The sequence below is a fragment of the Humulus lupulus genome, chromosome 2 (genome assembly GCF_963169125.1).
Source record: "Humulus lupulus chromosome 2, drHumLupu1.1, whole genome shotgun sequence".
Classification (NCBI taxonomy): domain Eukaryota; kingdom Viridiplantae; phylum Streptophyta; class Magnoliopsida; order Rosales; family Cannabaceae; genus Humulus; species Humulus lupulus.
This window is the reverse complement of record NC_084794.1, coordinates 219,403,498-219,424,763: the sequence shown is the minus strand read 5'-3', so window position 1 is coordinate 219,424,763 and position 21,266 is coordinate 219,403,498.

The window sequence follows — 21,266 nt, the reverse complement described above, 5'->3', positions numbered from 1 at the left end:
ACATTATGAGTTTCCTTGGGCATGCCGGTTTCTACAGAAGGTTCATCAAAGACTTCTCTAAGATCTCCAAACCACTTTGCAATATTTTAGAGAAGGATACACCTTTCCACTTCGATGGAGCATGTTTGAAGGCTTTTCAAGAGTTGAAAGAGAGATTAATTTCATCCCCTATCATTATTGCATCGGATTGGAGTTTGCCCTTTGAATTGATGTGTGACGCTAGCGATTATGCCGTTGGGGCTGTGATGGGGCAGTGAAGGAACAAGGTGTTTCACTCTATTTATTATGCCAGTCACACCTTGACAGGAGCTCAATTGAATTACACCATAACTGAGAAGGAGCTACTAGCCATTGTCTTTGCTTTCGACAAGTTTCGCTCCTATCTTGTGGGAACTAAAGTGATTGTCTACACCGATCACTCAGCCATAAAGTATTTGATTACCAAGAAGGATGCAAAGCCAAGATTGATTTAGTGGGTGCTTTCGCTTCAAGAGTTTGATGTTGAGATTCAAGCTTGAAAAGGGGTAGAAAACCAAGTGGTTGACCATTTATCAAGAATGGAATGTGAAGAAGATTCCCACTCTCTTGTCCCCATCAAAGAAACATTCCCCGATGAACAAGTGTTTGGGGTCAACCATTCTCTTAAGCTCCCTTGGTTTGCTGATTTTGCTAATTATTTGGTAGTGGGGTGATGCCACCAGAGATGACTAGCCAACAAAGGAAGAAATTCTTGCATGATGTGAAGTCTTATTTTTGGGAGGAGCCCTTTCTATAAAAGCAGTGTGCAGATCAGATGATTAGAAGATGCGTGGCAGAACATGAAATTGAGGGTATTCTCTTCCATTGTCATTCATCTCCATGTGGTGGTCATTTTGGGGGAGCACGCACTGCTTTCAAGGTTCTCCAATCAGGTTTCTTTTGGCCTTCTTTGTTTAAAGACTCTTATGCTTATGTGGTAAGATGTGATCGTTGTCAAAGGGAAGGAAACATCTCAAGGAGAAATGAGATGCCTCTTACTAATATTCTTGAGGTTGAGTTGTTTTTCGTGTGGGACATTGATTTCATGGGCCCCTTTCCACCCTCATATGGCAACTTGTATATCTTGGTGGCTGTTGATTATGTTTCTAAGTGGGTTGAAGCCGTTGCCTACCCGACTAATGATTCCAAGGTGGTCATGAGGCTTTTACACAAGCATATTTTCACTAGATTTGGCACCCCAAGGGCTATCATAAGTGATGAGGGAACCCATTTTGTGAACAAGGTATTGGCTAGTTTATTGGCTAAGTATAGTGTGAAGCATAAGGTGGCTACGACATACCATCCTCAAACCAATGGCCAAGCGGAATTGTCTAATAGAGAAATAAAGGGTGTGCTTGAAAAGGTGGTGAATCTGAATCGCAAGGATTGGTCTCAGAGGTTGGATGATGCTTTATGGGCCTATCGAACAACATTTAAAACTCTATTGGGGATGTCTCCTTATCTCCTAGTGTTTGGAAAAGCATGTCACTTGCCAGTAGAACTTGAACATAGAGCTTATTGGGCACTCCAACAACTCAATCTAGACTTGCAACTTGCGGGGGAGAAAAGAATGTTACAACTTGATGAGTTGGAAGAAATGCGGTTGTTTTCATATGAGAATGCAAAGCTTTATAAGGAAAAGACCAAGAGGTGGCATGACAAGCATATCCAACCCCGTTCATTTGAGGAAGGGCAGCAAGTTTTATTGTTCAATTCTAGACTCAAGTTGTTTCCTGGGAAGCTCAAGTCTAGGTGGTCTGGGCCGTTCACTATTACTAAGGTGTATCCTCATGGGGCTGTGGAATTGAGAGGAAATGAAGGAGGTGAATTCAAGGTCAATGGGCAGAGGTTGAAACACTATTGGGGTGGTGAGGTTGAGCGCAACAAGACCTCACTCACCTTAGTTGACCCTTGAAAAATCATGTTCTTGAGCTGCTGTGCTTAAAGCTATATTTGGAGAGCAGCAAACAAATTATATATATTATTCTGTTTTTATTCTTGTTTTTTTTCACCTTTTCCTTTCATGGTCTATGTTGTGGATTTGAATATTTTCATGTTCTGGGGTGGCTGAGAGGATTCAGGTAGTTTTATGGGTTAATTACAGCGTATTTGGACATGTTTCAGGTCGAAACTTGGTGATATTTATGGCTAGTTTGCGGATTATTTGAATTCTGGAAAGTCTGGAGGTGATGCTGTAGCAATGCTATTAAGTTTTTTTAGTGATGCTGCAGCATTGGAGATAGGTGAAGGTTTGAGAATTTTTAAGAAAACCTGGGCAAATTTCAGAAAACAACACAACCAGCTACAGCCAAAAGCGACCTCCCTCCCATCTCCGCCTCACACACCTGAAACCCGCACCTCCCAGCCACATCCTTGCCTCCGACCCGCGAAGCCATCACCCAGCGGAAACCCGTCCCCTGCCTCCGCGTCACACGACCCCAATGCCCAAACCAGCCACCACGACCCGGAGAACCCACTCCGCCTTCTCCATCTCACAAAGCCCCATCACCCCTGTAACCCACCTCCAACCCATTTTATCACGAACCCAGCCCCCACAAAACCCACGGCCTCCGCCTCACCACCCATCGCCAAACCAACCTAGCCAAACCCGAGAACCCCAGCCACCAAAACCCACGAACCCACAACCCTAGCGCGACCCACCTAAACCCGCACATCCCAGCCACATCTCCGCCTCCCAAGTCCACGACCCCACCTAGATCTGACCCACGAACCCAAACAGCCAACCCCCGACCCAGATTTGCTGAGCCGTGACCCACTTTATCACGAACCCAGCCACCACGAAACTCACGACCCACGCACACAGTGAGATTGGCTTCAACTAAAAGGTACTTTTCCGAATATGTTTTAGTGAGATCGCTGGATGCCTGCATATTGTGCCCATATTTTCTGCTGGGATTCCTTGAGATTAAACTTGTTAATAGGCAGCAGTATTGCATCATTGATTGGTGTTTCTTGCTCACGGCTATGGAGACTTTATTGTTGTCCTTGCACTGGGTCTTCTTGCTTGATTGGTTCTGGCTGGGTATTACTGTTAGCTGAATTGGTGCTATCTTTGCAAGTTTTCTGGGCCTTTTTGATATTTTATAAGCAGGTTGTTAAGTGCCATTCTAGGGAGGGATCAATTTCTGGTACATTTACACTGATAGGAAGGGGCTGTTAATAAGAAAACCTTTTGGACTGAATACTATTGTCTATTCTGTGTTGAGAATGCCTCGGGGACAAATGCAAGTCTCTAGGAAGCTTAGTTCTTATGTTAAGTTCAGCGGTACTGAGGCCGTTGATCGCTATGAGAGGACATTTCGCAACCAAATCTTTCTAGCAGACAAGGGGTTTAATTTGAATAGTGTTGATGAAGCTGAATTTCCCCTGTATGTTCGCACTCCTATTGAAGCACTCCGTTGGTAGCTCTTTTGTGGCCCTCGCCTTATGCCTGATGATACTATTGTGAGGGAATTCTATGCCAACCTTTGGCCCACTCAGTCCCCCAGTGTCCTAGTACGCGAAACCGAAGTCCCACTGTCATCTGCTGCCATCAATGCTCTATATGGATTACCAGATATTGAGGATGATGACAATGCAGCCATGTTTCAAAATTATGATCCCGAGTTATGCCAGCAAGTATTAGATGATCTTACGGTTTCGGGCACTCAATGGTCATCTTCCTCCAACCAAGGTTGCCTCACTTGTAGGCGAGAATTCCTGTCACCTGAAGCTAGAGTATGGTTCTACTTTATCCGCAACAGTTTTATGCCCACCATGCATACTTCCACTGTCAATATGGAGCGCATGTTCTTGTTGTTTGCCATCATTGGAGGGCATACCATAAATGTCGGGAGAATCATTGCCCAAGCAATATGCGAGTGTGCCGGTAAGAAGGCAGGGCATACCTTCTTTCCCTCTCTGATCACACAACTATGTCGTCAGGCGGGTGTTCCAATGGCTGAGTCGTGCACTGAGAAGTATATCCCTGGACGTATCACCAGTTATGACATCTCCCACATCTTGCGGACGTCTGATTCCTAAAAGCTTGGGGCAAGTTCTTCTGTTGCTCTGGATGTAGACCATGAACCACCGGTTGAGCCACCGGTTGAGAATGAGGCCCATCCCATGCCTACTAATGCCTCCTCCAGCGTTGCTCCTATCGTCGATCCTCACCACCGCCAGATGATGGACATGATGCATTTTATGCATCAACAGCAATAGGCTTACTGGCGCTATGCCCAAGTGCGTGACCGATCCATTGAAAGCATGCTTGAGCGGAATTTCACCAACCACTTCACATTCTTGCCTCAATTTCCGGACAGCATCCTCACACCATGGCGAGGAGGTGGCACCACAGACACGGAGGAGACCAGCGATGAAGACGCCGATGGTGGCGATCAGTGAAATGAGGGAGTGTTCTTTGTCTTATGCTTTTATTTAGTTTTTCTATGAACTATCTCTTGTTATTGTAATATATTGATGTTGTTGTTCTTTGTTGTGTTGTTTTGGGTAGCAATGAGGACATTGCTCTCTCTTAAGTTGGGGGGTGTTGTTCTTATTTGCTAATTGTGTCGTTTTACTTTCTTGAAATTTGTTTGTCCTGTTTTATGTAGAGTCTAGAGTCTAGGTTGTTTTGGAATCAATTTTGTAATGGTTTTACTTAAGTTTGGGGGAGTGCTCAATGATAAAATTTCAAAGATAGTGATAAAAAAAATGATAACTTCTGTGTGTGAATGAGCCTTTAGTACTTAAAGTTTTTTATGCTAACCGAACTTTAGTGAAAGTGTGAATCCAAATCAATGCACATAGTTCAACCTTGAAAATTCTGAAATCCTAAGAAAAGTTGAGTTTGCATGAAGGTTCAAGTTTTTAGAATTGGTTCGACAATTCCCTTGAGGCGAAATCCTAGGAGGCTTAGCAATTTAGAGAGGATTTAGGCAATTTTGTTGGACCGTTTGAGCCTTTCAAGCCTACCTTGTTGAATATTATCCCTAGTAAACCCATCTTGAGCTTAATGGCCTATTTTTTTTATTACCCATGAAATTGAATAGCCCACTCCTTTGTGAATATCTCTTTTTCCTTCTCTACCAAACCTTAGGCTTAGTTTGTCTTGGACACAATTTTGTGTGAGTTTGGGGGAGTAAAAATTGGGGTATCATCTTCTTGTTTATCAATGTTATTCATATACATCCATATGCTCAATTTTTATTTAGTTAAGAATATTTTTGTTATTTTATTTTCATTGTTAAAAAAACAGAAAAAAAAAGAGAAAAAGTAAAAGAAATTGTGTATTGTAAATAAATAAGTTTTTTTATATAGTTTGTATTTGTAATAATTGAGCAAATGTTTTGTATTCAAAGAAGTGAAAAAAAAATTAGAATTATTGGGTGAGTTTGAGGGTTCATTTTATTGAAAAAAAAGGGCAATATGTTTGTGAGGTCCAAGGCAAACTAGGTTGAGGTTTTAGCTTACAAATGTCCATTTCATCCATACCTTTAGCCTAGCCTACGTTACAACCAAAAATAAAGGCCTATTGATCTAGATTGCTAAGCTAACTACATTAGTGGAGAGGGGCTACTGAGTTCAACATATGAAAGCATGAATTGAACCTTAGGATTGTTGCTTAACTTGATCTAGGGATTTGGGATTGATTGGAAATGACTATTCAGATACTCACCGGAATAACATTCAAATCTTGGTTTTGTTAGCATTTTAATACTTGAGGAATTTGGTTTGTGAGCACGTTTGAGTTATCATTTGCATAATTGATTTGAGAGCATTATCCCCACTTTTGCATATCCTTTGTAGATTGATTCCAAATTGTATGCTTTGATTTTGTGTCTTTGAGTGTTGAATTATTTTATTAGTTAGTGTCTTTTGTGGGTCTTGTGTTTTGTTGTGTCATCACTCAGAACGAGTAATGAGATAAGTTTGGGGTGTGATAACTCTAGGAATTAGAGTTATTTTTATGCTTTTAAACTTGTAATTTTATCAAGAAAGAGTGGTTTAGGGTGTTTTGTAGTGTCTTTATTTTCATTTTGTCAAATATTAAATACAATAAGATAATATTAAATATTAGTAAATGTTGGAAAAAATATACCCTAAATTGTAAAATTTTGCCTTGGTAGGTGGTTGGTTGAATTTTGGACATTTGGAAAGAAATTGAAGCTTTAAATGGTCTCAGCAGGAGGCAATACTACAACATTGCGTTTGGCCAGCCAATCTACTTGGATGACCCACGTGGAAGCTACTATTTAATTCTCCAGCTCACTTTGGGGATTATCTTAATTGGGCTGAAAGTAATAAAAAAAAAAGAATGTTTGGGCCTTTAATGTGCTGGGACCCGTTTATGGTAAAGAGAAAAAAACAAAATCAATTAAAAAAACAAAAAAAAAGGCCCATGTGACCCAAGGGAGGGGTATGACCTAAATGGATTGATAGTATTCTTTTCCAATTAGAGGGGGAGATACGGCTGGTAGAGGAAAGAGGAACCAGCGGCTGGTGTATATTGGAGTATACCCATTCTTTTGGCAGCCATTAATGTGAAGGAAGAGGAGAGAGGAAGGAGAAAAGAGGGAAAAGCAAGAGGACAAAGCCACTTGAGACATCACTTTGGCTTGATTTCTTACCTTTATTTCTATTTCCTTTTTAGTTTATTATCTAAATTTTCAGATTATGGATTGCATTTATTTGGGTATTTTTTAGATTATGAATATGAGCTAAACTCTAAATAGCTAGGATAATTAGACCCTTAATATGTGATTGTATTGACACTTTTATATTGATGTTTATGCAATTTGATGTTTATTCATTCAAATATTTATCATGTTAATGCTTGCTATTGATTGATCACCTTTAGTAGGTAATTGGGTTAATTTTTAATTCTGAAAAGGTTGAAATTAATGGACACACAATTTGAATGGTGCATGCTTGAACTTTTTGAATTCAAGATTGTAGTAATATAGACATATATTATTACCATGCATATCCTTATGGAATTGATGCTTAAATGAAATCTTTGAAATTGAATTAGCATAGACATATGTGATTTAATTAAAACATTAGAATCATAGTGCTTTGACGAAAGCCTATGAAATTTAATTAAAATTCTGGGCTAATACACTTCCAGCTGCTATAGCATCAGTCCAGCATCAGTGTCAAAGTTGCATATTAGGGGGATAATTATTCTAGTTGCCATCATACCATTTGTTACTCCTTGAATAAATTTTCCTGAGTTGTTCATTTTAATTTTCTGCATTTAATTAGTAATTAATTAGTTAGTCCTTAGACCACATTCCTTTTTACTAATTTTAGTGTTTTTAAAATCATTTTGTTAGAACTTAGTTTCACAATTTAAACTTAAGAAAACAGTCCTTGTGGATACGATATCTGGTACTTGTTACTATATTACTTGTTGTTGACAGTGTACACTTGCACTCACATTAAATTTTGCACAACAGTAATCAAGTAGAATATCTTATTAATATATATACGGGCAGCTCGAGGTTCGTAATGGTCAGACCTGGTGTTAGGCGTCCTGACTTTACCACGAACTACGAATAAGATAAGATGTCAAAGCACTAGCTCGGGGTCAGATTGCTATCAGAATACAAGCCCGTGGAAGATACATAGCTTGGGTGATTCAGATATAACACATACTACATACTAAAGGATTCCCAAAGATTCAGGATTTTCTTATACCCTTATTCATGACTAGGCTGTCATATTTATTATCCAAGATAGCAGGACATATTTACTTTGTGATCAAATCATATCCCAATATGAATGGGAATTATTTGTATTGAATGTAGACATTATGTAAATGCGTGATTGATTCACGCAGTTACCAAAACCTATCCATGGAATTCCCCTATAAATGCTGGGAATTTTGGACAAGACAGGGGGGATGATTCTATAATACCGAAACTCTGCCAAAATAGAGAGAGAAACAACAATAATATTAACTCGTGGACAAGGTGGATTTTAACCACTGAACCACGTAAAAGTTCTGGGTTCTTGAGTGAATTCTGGTTATTTTTCATTACGGTTTACCATTAAGACCTAATCTGCTTTTATCATTTCTTAATACACTGTTGGCGAAAAACCGCGTCAATAGTTTGGCTTTCATTGAGAGCAAATTAGTGTTTCATCAAAATCCCAATCGATTCTCATCATGGTTCTCACTCGCTCAATGCATGGTAATGAGATAGAATAGCCCAATGGGTAGGAGGTCCATCGTACCGCTGTTTTGATTGAACATGGCCCTGAGATTCAACAACGTCTGGGATAACAATTGGCGGGATAAGGTGACACTGGGAGTTCGGCGTCATTGCTGCTTAATCTAAATCCAGACTACCTAACTGTCGTCGAGTTGGAAAACATGCAATTGAGGAGCCATCTCGCTAAGGGAAACAGGCAGATTGAGGAGGTTTTGGCTTGGTTACCTCTTATGGCAATCGTCGTTAATGTCGGAAAGAGGTGGAGTGGGTCTCATAAGTCCTACAGGAATAACCGATCCAAACCGATTTGATTAGTCAGAACCGCAACTCCAAGTTCTATACCTACGGGGCAAGATCGCCAGAATGCTCGACCCAGCGGTCATCATAGGGGTCGTCAGCATGTCAGACGGTCGGTTAGGACTGCAACCCTAAGTTCGGTGTCTTCTTCACTGGCCCCCAAGAATGCCCATAAAAATCCACGAAGGGTGGTTGGGACAGGCTCACGAAGACAAAATGCTCCAACAAATTCTCCTACGTCGCGATCGGATCATCAAGCATAGAGAACTAGAGACATTGGAGTAGAACATAGGTAGGCTAGTCCGCCCTGATGGAACGAGGATAGCCTTACCAATAAGGCATCCCCCGTCACCTATAAGACATCCGACACCACCTCATCCTCAACGGGACATTCCAGCTTATGGAGACAGTAGGAGAAATCCTCCCCCATCTGCCAACACTTACGTCCCACGAACACATGTCAAAAATCCAAATGCTCGGCCCCAACCGCGAGCTGCAAGCTTCGCAAATGGGAGTTACTTGACCGAAAGTCATCATAGCGGTAGGTTCGAGGGTGACCTAAGAAATCAGTTGAGTTCAGCACAGGGCCCACAGTATGATCCACAACCCGATTTGCGCGATCGTCTGAATTCCCAGAGAAGGAATTGATTAGTGCTCAAAAATATCATTTTATTAGTCTTAAAAGTGTAAAATTAATTAAGTTTTAATTAATATTTTCATGGATTTATTTTCATATATTTATATTTGAAAATATTAATTTTAATTTAATTTGTGTTTAATTTACAGGAAATAAAATGATTTTGACACAAAGAAAAAGAAAGAAGAAATAAAGAATTAAAATTGAAGAAATCATGAAGAAAATTGCATTTTTGAAGATGGAATGGCCCAAAATTAAGCCCAAACAGCCAAAGTCCAAGCCAAAATCTGCTCCCCACGCTGCCACATGGCAGCTTGCCATTCAACCACCCGAGCCGCCGAAGCCGAGTTGAGCCGAGCCACAACAGCTGCCACCTGCCACCGTCTGACACGCTGCCACGCCTGCTGAGCCAATCAGAGAAGGACACGCATCCCACTCACCTGCGACTATTCCCCACGTGCCCGACCACGACTGACGTGCCTGACACACGCGCCTGACGAGCCAACCAGAAGTCGCCACCTATCCCTGTCGTCAGTCCTTGTCCCCTACTTTACTAGCAGCCACTTCCCATTTTCATCAGCTTTTTGAGCCATTTTCCCACTATATTGTACACGATTTTACACATTTTGGGTCCTATTTTCACTATAAATAGAGGACCAAATGTAGGGAAAAAATCATCAGATTGTAGAGTGGGAAAAAGACACTTTATTGTATTTTGTTTCTTTTCTTATTTCTAGTTTAATTTTGCTTGTTTTATGTGACAAAAATGAGTGAATTATTTTAGAAATATTGGTGAGGTTAGAGTGTAATTTTTGTACTTCTTATTCTCAATAGTGATATTGATTCTTCTTATGCTTCATTTCCATATCTCATTAATTATTTTGTTTCTCATCTTCTAATTTCTTTTCTAAAATTATTTAGCAACTTTTACATAAGTTCAGTCATGCTTTTCTTATGTAACTTAGATTGTTAATTTATTTTAGTATATTTGTTATATTGTATGTCTTTTACTGCATTCTGCCAGTGGTATTTTGTCGCTCTTGGATATATAATATGATATGCTATGAAATTGGGAGTTAGATTCAATTTAATCTAGATTATTTAATTTGTGCTTTTAACATATACATCTTCCAGTTGCAATTAATGGTGTAGAATTGCAACTGTGTTTTGAATTAATATCAATATTAGAATAGGTTTTACAGCACTGCGTCTCTACCTTGCCATGCTCTTTATCTGATCATTTTCTCTAATATATCATTTTAATTTCACAAAATCCATATCTTCAATTCTACTTTATTTTTATCTTTTATTTACTAATATAATCTTTAGTTGTGTTTTCCTCTCTATGGATACGACATAGCCCGATTACTACTGCGACCGCTTAGGAGCTTATTGGGTGATATCAGGAATCCAGCTAGGAATGAAGATATTAGCTATATTGGACAAGAAGGAGGTTCGTCCATAGTACGCGATAACGGGAATGCCCCACAAAACCATTCTCGAGCTTGGAGGGACAATAACCCATCAAACGCATAAGATAGGATGGGAGTTGTTGAACAGCCCCCAGGTAACCTAGGGACTAGGGACAAAACCCTCGAAAGACTAGCCTTAAGGGAAGAGAAAATGAATAGGCTTTTATTTGGAAAAGAAAAAGACGATTGCGACTTAGATGAGGAGCTCGAGCCTTTCGCTCCAAGTATTGCGGCAAGCACATATCCGGTGGGCTTTAGAATGCCACACCTGTCAAAATTTGATGGAGTTGGAGATCCGTCAGATCACCTCGGAATATTTAACACCATGATGATGGCTCACAATGTCGGGCTCGATCTAAGGTGTTTTTATTCCTTGCAACTCTGTTCGGGCCAGCCAGGCAATGGCTTAAGCAATACAAGAGGCATTCCATAAGCTCGTGGAAGAAATTTTCTTATGATTTCAAAAAAGCATTCTGAGCTTCACATGCAGCTCGGGTTGATACTGATTCATTGGCCAACGTAAAGCAGTAACCTGGTGAGACATTGAAAGCATATCTATGTAGATTTTACAAGTTTGTTGTACGAGCTAAGGATGCTAAAGATAGCTTTAAGCTAATGGCAATGAGGACAGGAATCCTTGTTGGGGGTGACCTGTGGCAGGAACTCCAAAGAAAATGAGTTAAGAGTGTGGACGAATTCTTGGCCCGAGCTCAAGAATGGATTAACCTAGAGGAGGTGTGAGCTTCTGTTGTGGGAACTAGCCAGACCCTTGTTTAGCTCGTTGGAGCGGTAACAGATGTCGCAACTACAGCTCAAACTATTACCCAGAATAACCAAGGGGGGAATAACAAAATGAGGGAAAATGGCGAGGGTGACCAGAATAGGATGAAGAAAAATAAGTCTATGGAGAAGTTCACAAACCTGTTTACGCTACTTACACCAACCTAACGGACACTAGGGAGTACATCTTCCTAGAAAATTCTAATCGCCTTCCATGGAAGAAGCCAGAACCGTTAAAGAACTAGAGGTCGAAGAGAGATTCATCAAAGTTCTGCCGATTCCACAATGACATCGATCATAACATTGATGATTGCCGAAAGATGAAGGATGAGATTGAAACCCTCATTAGGGCAGGGCCTTTGGCCCAGTACGCCCAAAATCGGGTGAATCCGAGTCAGCCCGTTGGTCAGACCCTGCTACCTGTTTCAGAAGTTCCGAATAACCAACCTGGAGCTCAAGCAAGTCAGGTCAACCCTCCCCCGATAGTAGGGGAGATATAACAACCATTTTGGGAGGACATCATTTGGCAAGCACGAGCAGCGGGGCCCAGAAGAGGTACATTAACAAACTGAAGTCCCATAACAGGGTGGAGTTCGTCCCAGAACAACGGTTATTGAAACAGCAGTGATTGGAAAACCAACCAATCATTTTCACAGAAGAGGACGCTAGCCATGTCCAATTCCCACATAATGATCCATTGGTCATAACCGTTCAGCTTGCCAACCAGAGGGTCCGAAGAACACTAGTGGATAACGAAAGTTCTATGAATCTACTTTTCAGGTCCACCCTAGAAAAAATGGGGTTATCTGTAACTGATTTGAAGGCGACCTCAATGACTATGTATGGGTTTTTTGGTGAAGGGTCGATAGCCATTGGGACGATCAGATTGGTGGTAACATTGGAAGAAGACTCATGACCTGTTTCCAAGTTACTTGAGTTCATGGTAATTGATTATCCGGCTGAATACAATGCGATTTTGGGCCGACCTGCGCTGATGGCGTTTGAAGCCATAACCTCTATCCGCCACCTAGCAATGAAATTCCCCTAAGCCGTGGGAATATGCACCATCAGAGGTCATCAACTCGCTGCCAAGGAATGTTATATTATTTTATAATATAATGTAATATTATATTATATTATAATATAATCTTTTAGATTAAATAAATGTGACAAAGAGTGTCACATATTGTAACATATAATAGAGAGTTACAATATTTAGATATATGAGATATATCCAAATAATGTAACATATTTGGTGTTACAAATTTGTAACTTCCAAATATTACCCTTTATTGTGTAAATTTGTTGTTACACAATATTGAGATGAATTTCATAAAGCCATACGTGAAATGACTATTAGAGATATGATTTTAACCTCAATAATGTGTTTTGGGAGTTACAAAATCATTTGGGAGGGTTTGGAACCGTTTGGAAAAACAGCACATTTTTAGTGCTGAAAATGGTCGGTGGCCGCGGCCTGTGGGACAGAAGCTAGTGGCCGCGGCCACAGGCTAAAACTGACTATTTTTTCAGTTTATTCAATCTTTGTTGAACGGCTCAACAAACCCAAATAACTCCCAAATCTCATTTTTAATTCCATATTAATCCAATTAAACATTGGTAACAGCCATGGGGGTTGGTGGAATTTGAAATTCAAAGGGTGTCTCTAAACTCTATAAATAGGAGCCTATAGCTCACTTGTAAGACACAACATTTCTATCCATTAGAGCACTTGGCTAGAAACACCTTGAGGCTTGATAATTCCAGAAAGCATTTCCTATAATCTGTGAGAGATCCCTTAGTGCTTGAGTTAGGGGGAAATAAGCTTTTGGACAAAGGTTTCAAACCTTGTTCAAGTTGGTGATCCCCAACACTCTTCACTTTGGTAGTGTGAGTGAGAGTTGTTTATCTTTTGTATCTTGTTCCTTTATTTCATTCTATTTCTTTTCATCTTTATATTGTTCTTCTCTATTTACTTGTATTTCTTGTTCAAGAGTTGTAATCTTTTCTTTTCTTTTGTTTCAAACACTTTAGTTTATTTGTAACCTTTTGCTTAGAGTTGTATTTTACTATTCTCTTCTCCTTCATCATCTTCTTTGTTGACCCACGATTTGGCCAACTGACACAGAGTCAAAATATGAATGATATAGACGAATGCAAAGAGAATAACGTAATGATAAAAGTAAAGAAAACACAGTGATTTATAGTGGTTCGGCCCCAGGATCTGGTAATGACCTACGTCCACTTAGAATGATATTGATATGGAACCAAAAGTGTGATAAAAGAACAAGGGTTCAACGAGTTTCAACACTTCTCACAAAACAATACAAATTTACTAGGAGAAATTCTATATCTCCATGATTCAGCAGCAAAAAAGTCCCTTCCCTTGAGCTATATCTTGCTATTTATAGGCTCATGGAGGGTTACAAAATATTGTTACAGATATTATCCCCTGAATAATGGGATATCCAGAAGATTGCATCAGATAAATTCGGGATTCACAAAGATCTTCCCATAAATGTTGCCTTGCCAGCGGAACCACCGACCAAACTGGTCGTGGGAAAGACAGGCTTGTCCTGCTTCTGGTGTGTCTCCTGGTCGATACTCTAGCAGACGCTTCAGGTATCAGCCACGTGTCAAGAGATTATTCGCCACGTCACAAATGCTAATTTATTGGATAACATTTGCCCCCCAAAGTTTATTTACTACGAACAGTAAATAAACTTTGAACGAACGACTCTTCGGTAACCCCTCCTGACGTGTCAGAACCCTTCGTGTGTTCTTGAAAAAAGCAACCCACTCCTGTCTAATCATGACTTTTCAGTTCCCCAGAAACAATTTCGACGGCCATCACGTTCCCCCATACTTTGAAAAAGGAAAACTAATGATTACGCCTTTTTAATATCAGAGACAAACTTATATAAGACCACCAGAGCCATTTCTTTTCTTTTCACGCACGCCATTATTCTGCCGGAAACCCTAAAAACCAGAGCTTTACCTTCTCCGGTGAACGTTCTCTTGTGCTTTCAAGACTTAGACGGCGGGCTCCTTGATTTCCGAAGTCCTTTCTTCCACCTTCACGACCATTTTCCCTAGTAAGTTACTGAAACCCCATGCTCCTAATTTCTCGTGGTGCATGTTTTTTAATGGTGTACTGTTTAAGTCTCTTGGCATCTGGTTTTTAGGCGCCTGTAGACAGAATGTTTTTGTAGGCAGAGTAGGCTTATGAGTTAGTTTAAAACTCAGGATCATGCTTTCTTAGGACGTAAAACCGAAGTAACATTTCGATTTTTAAGCTAGTTGAAAAAATAATTTTTCCCGCCCTAAGGGGAGTTGAAAAAGCTTTTCAGGAAAACTCTTCACTTTCACCCTTTGATCCGTTTTTCAAACTGTTCGCGTAGAAAGATTTAGTTTCTTGTTAGAATGCTGTTGTATAAAGGCTTAACTTTTATACTCGACCAGCGTTATTCTAAAAGCCTTCTAGAATCCTCTAACCTCACCTCCCCATTCTTCTGTTTGCAGACTTTAATGCCAGATTTGTGGGGAGGTGAGAGACCCATCGACGACGTCCTCCTCGCCCAGCTGCTCGAGGGAGAAGAACAACCAACCGATCGCATTCACCAGATACCTTTCCCGCGAGCCTCTTCCAAACCACATCCTTCTCCTCCAATGGCCCGTTCAAAGTCTTCTGGCAAGAAAAGGCCCAACTCTGAAAGTAACCCTAATTCTCCTGCCCAGCCTGGCTCACAGGCTGGGGTTCCCTTGACCAGTGGTCGAGAAAATCTTGTTCCTGACCCTAATATCCAAACTATGGCTCGTCCTCGTCATCGGAATCCGCCTGATGTCGAGTGGTATACCTCCCCAGCTAGTTCGGTGACCCCTCGAATGGTTGCCAACTGCTTCAGAAAATTCCCCCTCACGGGGGTAACCATTATACGTCCCACTGCGGACCAGAGGGCTAACCGCCCAGGAGGGGCGAACAGCGCCTGGTCCCGATACCATATTGACGCGGGAGCTTATCTCCCTCTTCATCCATTTTTTGTGGGGGTGGCCAATTACTTTGGTGTTGCCCCTTTTCAAATAACTCCTAATGGATATAGGATGCTGGCCGCACTCTATATTATATACAAACTTAACAAATGGCCAGAACCTTCACCTCATGAGGTCAATTACCTTTTTGACCTCAAGTCCAACCCTCAGCACAACGGGACATGCTTTTTTCACTTCTGTCACCAGGAAATCGGCCGGACGTTCCTGAGTGGTACTACTCATGTATCGAACGTGGGGCATTATAATAAGGAGTACTTCTTCACTCCAAACATAGCCAGTAACAACTTGGCCTTCGCGAGAGGAGGTAAGAGCTTATCTTTCGCTGGTCGATACTTTTCCACAGAGTATATTCCTTCATCTTTTCTCAAACTTGACCTGTTTTTCAGGCCCCTGGTTACGTCCGACTCCAACACCAGACATGGTGTTGAGGTCCAATGCTATGGCCAGGATGTCTGACGCAGCGAAAAGCGTCAAGGCCCTGATCATTGAAAAGAACTTGAGGTCGTCTGGCCTCCTGGCTCCTCGCCATGAAAATAGAGGGTCCGTGGTGGACGAAGCCACTGCCGAGGGGGTTCCTGAGCAGCAACCTCCTGTGCCTTCTCCCAGGAGGAGGCCTACAGGAGTTACGATCAGGGAACCCACGGGTAGCCCTTCTGCAGAAAGGCCTTCTGCTCCCCAAGGCAAGGGGAAAGAAAAGGCCACAGAGCCTGTTGTTGACTTGGAAGAGTCTTCTGATGACAATGGTAACATTATTTCACTTTTAAATGGTTTGCCAATTCCCTGTCATATGTTTGACGGGGACGGTAACTTTACATATGCTCCAAATCTAGGGCCAGACTTCTTCATGCCAGAAAATGAGTATATGATTAATAGAGTCAATAGTGTATCGACCAGTAGTTGTAGCTCGGGTATTTACTTTGTTATCTTCTTTCTGTTGTGTTACTTACTTTCACCTTTCTCTTTCCTTATTAACCTCTTGTGTTTACCTTCATGCAGATATGTCGACTCCCAACATCTTCGACATGTATCAGGCCGAGGAGGAAGAAGAAACCCCCCAGCTCACACGGAAGCCAAAAAAGAGAACTGGTGAATCCAGTAGGGGCCCTCCAGCCAAGAAAAGTCGACCAGAAGACCCTCCTCAGGGCACGCCAACTGGGCAAAGTCTTGCACCAACTGGGCGAACTCCTACTCCTCCTCCAGCTCCTTCTGAACAGCAAACTACTCCTGTTCGCCCAAATCCTCCAGCTGCGCCTGCCAGGGAGCGCCTTTCTCGCGAAGAGGCTCATGGGGCCAGACTTATGAGTCGTGCCATTCGATCCGCCCGAGATCGCCTCGATCGCATTGGTAAAGGCGAGCGTGTTAGGACCGCAATGTTTCAAGCTGAAGAGCTGCCAGTCGACCAGATCATGAACAGGGCTTTGAATGAAATCTCCAGCGTAAGTGCTTCTTTACTCCTTGAGTTTTTAGTTTTTTAGTCTTCGTGATAAGTTCTGACTCCTTTTTCTTTGTGCACAGGCCTTACTTTCTGCCATTACTGCCCATTCCCGAGCCCAGGCTTACCTCGAGCAGGTCGAGGCAAAAGCCATCGAGAGGTTCCAGGTGAAGGCGGCCAAGGAGCTCTCGGTTGCTGAGGCTAAGCATGCTAAGGAGTTAGAGGCGGTGATCCGAGAGAAGGATGCAGCAGTGACCAAGCTGTCCGAGGCTGAAGTTGTGAAGGAAGCAGCGGTCAAGTTGAGGCAAGAGTACCGGGAGATCAGCAAAACCCAGCTTCGCGAAATCAAGCATCTGGGGGAGGTAGTCAAGACCAAGGACAAGGCTATTCTCTCCCTCGAGGGAAAAGTGAAGCAGTTGGAGCTGGACAACTCCAAGAATCTGGAAAAGTATAAGAGGACAACACTCCGATGTTTCTACAATTTCTGGAAACACAATCAGGGTGCTGACTTTAGCTACCTTTAAGAGGAAGTCAGAATTGCGGAGCTGGCTCGATGTGCTGCCCAACTGGCCGAGGAGGAAGCAAGAGCCGCGACCCCTGCCACTCCAAGCGTTGCTGGTTTGGAAGAAGAGGATGCTGTTGAGGACATGACTAACCAGGATGCTGCTCAGGACCCTCCAGCCCCGAATGCCTCTTGAATTTGTATTTGTTTTTCCTTCTTTTTTGGATATACGACCCAAGGGTCGTGGTGTAAAGATAGTAATTTCTTTTTTAAACTTTACTGCACGGGAAGTAAATCTTTTTTATCTGAACAATTACATCCAAGTAGCGATGCTTGCGGTGTAAAAGCTTAACTCTTGGTGCTATAATATTTTATTATAACATTTATCCGTATGACCGGACTTAGCATAGTACTTTGGCATGATTTAACAAAACATAAATTTTGAAAAATACTCTAAGTACTGTAGCATGCTTTCACTTATTTTTTTCATGTGTTTACATACCTTAAAAGCATGCTTTGCTATCGATGTGCCTTATATGCCCCCCAAGTGATCGAGGAGCTTTAGGTCCTTGGTCACTTGCCTTGACCATAACCTGTTCGGACGTTCCTGTTCGTAGTAAAACTGGTACTTGTAATACAGCAAAATAACACACGTAATGAACAAATACTTGTAAATATAAATTCACAAAGGTTGGCAGGAATGACTGGCTGAGCACAGTCCCTTATAATCTCGTATTAAAAATGGACTAAACATGTCTTTACGAGTGATTCTGAAATAGAATCTTACATATACGAGTAGTTAGCCATACATCGTGGCTAACCCTCTTTGCAAAACTTGTAAAAATTAAAAGAGAAATTTAAACAAGCCAGTCCTTTAAGAAAGGTTGTTCATTGATAATACTTGCGCAGGTGTTCTCCATTCCAATAGCGCGGAACGAGATCTCCGTTTAAGCGTGCAAGTTTGTAGGTGCCTCGGTGAAGGACTTCTTCAATCTGGTAAGGCCCTTCCCAGTTAGGTCCGAGCACACCAGCAGTGGGGTCGCGGGTATTTAAGAAAACTCTTCGTAGCACCAAATCTCCGACGTTGAATTTTCTTTCTTTAACTTTGGAGTTAAAGTACCGGGCGACTTTTTGCTGGTAAGCAGCAACTCGGAGTTGAGATTTTTCTCTTATCTCATCGATCGAGTCTAAGGACTCCATCATCAACTGGCTGTTCGCGTCCTAGTCGTAAGTCAAACGCCGGTGTGAGGGGGGATCTAACTCGACAGGTAACATTGCTTCATATCCGTAGGCTAGAGAAAATGGGGTATGCCCTGTCGCTGTTCGATGAGATGTTCTATACGACCAGAGGACTTCAGGCAGCTGTTCTGGCCATGCTTCTTTAGCTTCTTCAAGTCATTTTTTCAGGGTGTCCTTGAGAGTTTTGTTTACAGCTTCGACTTGCCCATTTGCTTGGGGATGTGCGACTGAAGAAAAGCTCTTAATTACTCCATGACTCTCGCAGAAATCGGTGAACAGGTCGCTATCAAATTGGGTTCCGTTGTCTGAAACTATCTTCCTGGGCAATCCATACCGACATACAATGTTCTTGATGACGAAGTCAAGAACTTTTTTGGTTGTGATGGTTGCGAGTGGTTCAGCTTCGGCCCATTTTGTGAAATAATCGACTGCCACGACTGCGTACTTTACTCCTCCTTTTCCTGTTGGCAGTGATCCAATCAAGTTTATTCCCCATATTGCGAAAGGCCACGGGCTCTACATCTGCTTTAGCTCGTTTGGAGCTGCTCGTGGGATCTTGGAGAACCTTTGACATTTATCGCATCTTCGTACGTACTCCATTGAATCCTCGTTCATTGTTGGCCAGAAGTAGCCTTGTCTTAGAAATTTTTTCGCCAAACTCTGCCCCCCAGCGTGATCTCCGCAGAAGCCTTCATGTACTTCTTTCATGAGTTCCTTAGCTTTTTCTGATGTAATGCATCTGAGTAGTGGCATTGAATATCCTCTTCGGTACATAACACCGTCGAGCAGTATGTACCTAGCAGCCCGCCTTTGCAGAGTTCTGGCCTTGTTTCTATCTGCTGGCAATGTTCCATTTGTCAGATACTCCATGTAAGGCGTCATCCACGTATCTTCTGCACGAATCTCCATGTTGGCTTCGGCCACTTCAATGCTTGGCTTACTCAATCTTTCTACCGGGACTATGTTCAAGGTGTTAGCATCCTTCGCACTTGCGAGTTTAGCTAAGGCGTCTGCATTGGAATTTTGGTCTCGCGGAATTTGCTGGAGGGTGTACTTTGTGAACTGGGCTAGCACATCTTTCGTTTTATTAAGGTAGGCCATCATCTTTAATCCTCACGCTTGATATTCTCCCAGGACTTGATTCACGACCAGCTGGGAGTCACTGTAAATATCAAGCGTTTTTATGCTCATATCTTTGGCCATTCTCAGTCTAGCGAGGAGCGCTTCGTATTTTGCTTCATTGTTTGATGTTGCGAAGTCAAACCTGATTGCGCAATGAAATCGATGCCCTTCGAGCGTTATCAATATCACCCCTGCTCCAGTGTGGGATTCATTGGATGAACCATCCGCGAATAGTTTCCACGAAGGAGTCTCGTCTTGAGGCATGGGCGCTTCAGGCTGTTCGTACAACTCCGCAATAAAATCGGCCAAGACTTGCCCTTTTATTGCTGCTCGCGGTGAATAAGTTACATCGAACTGTCCTAATTCGACCGCCCATTTTAACAGCCGTCCAGCCGCCTCAGGTTTTTGGAGGACTTGCCGAAGGGGCTGGTCGGTCAGAACTGTGATAGGATGGGCTTGGAAGTACGGATGCAACTTTCTGGAGGCTAGAATTAAGCAATATGCTAACCTCTCGATTGGTGGATATTTCAATTCTGCTCCAATAAGCCTTTTGCTGACATAGTAAACAGCTTTCTGTACGCCTTCTTCCTCCCGTATTAATACCGCACTAGCAGCAACTTCGATAATTGCCAGATAAATATACAAAGTCTCTCCTTCGATTGGTTTTGATAGGATGGGAGGTTGCGACATATGAGCCTTTAAGGCCTGGAATGCCTGCTCGCAGTCTTCCGTCCATTCAAACTTCTTATTCCCCCTGAGTAGATTGAAGAATGGAACGCACTTGTCAGTTGATTTTGAGATGAATCTACTTAGGGCGGCGATCCTTCCGGTCAGGCTTTGTACATCCTTGATTTTCTTCGGCGACTTCATGTCGATCAGGGCTTTTATCTTGTCAGGCTTGGCCTCGATTCCTCTTGAATTTACTATAAACCCCAAAAACTTCCCTGATCCGACTCCAAAGGAACATTTGAGGGGGTTCAATTTCATCTGATACTTGTTCAACACATCAAAGCATCCCTGCAAATCCCTCACATGTCCTTTTGCCTTCTTGGACTTTACAAGCATGTTGTCCACATATACCTCCATGCTTACCCCAATCAGCTCCTTGAACATGTGGTTGACCAGTCGTTGGTAAGTCGCACCTGCGTTTTTCAGTCCGAAGGGCATCACTTTGTAACAATATAAGCCCGTATCGGTCCGAAAGCTGGTGTGATCCTCGTCAGGGGGATGCATGCTGGTCTGGTTGTAACCCGAATACGCGTCCATGAACGAGAGGATCTCATGTCCCGCAGTTGCATCGACTAGCTGGTCGATCCTCGGGAGTGGGAAGCAGTCTTTTGGGCAGGCTTTATTGAGGTCTGTAAAATCCACACAGGTCCGCCACTTGTCGTTAGGCTTGGGGACCAGCACCGGATTTGAGACCCACGAAGGATAAAACGCCACCCTGATGAACCCATTCTCTTTAAGTCTTTCGACTTCTTCTTTTAAGGCTTTT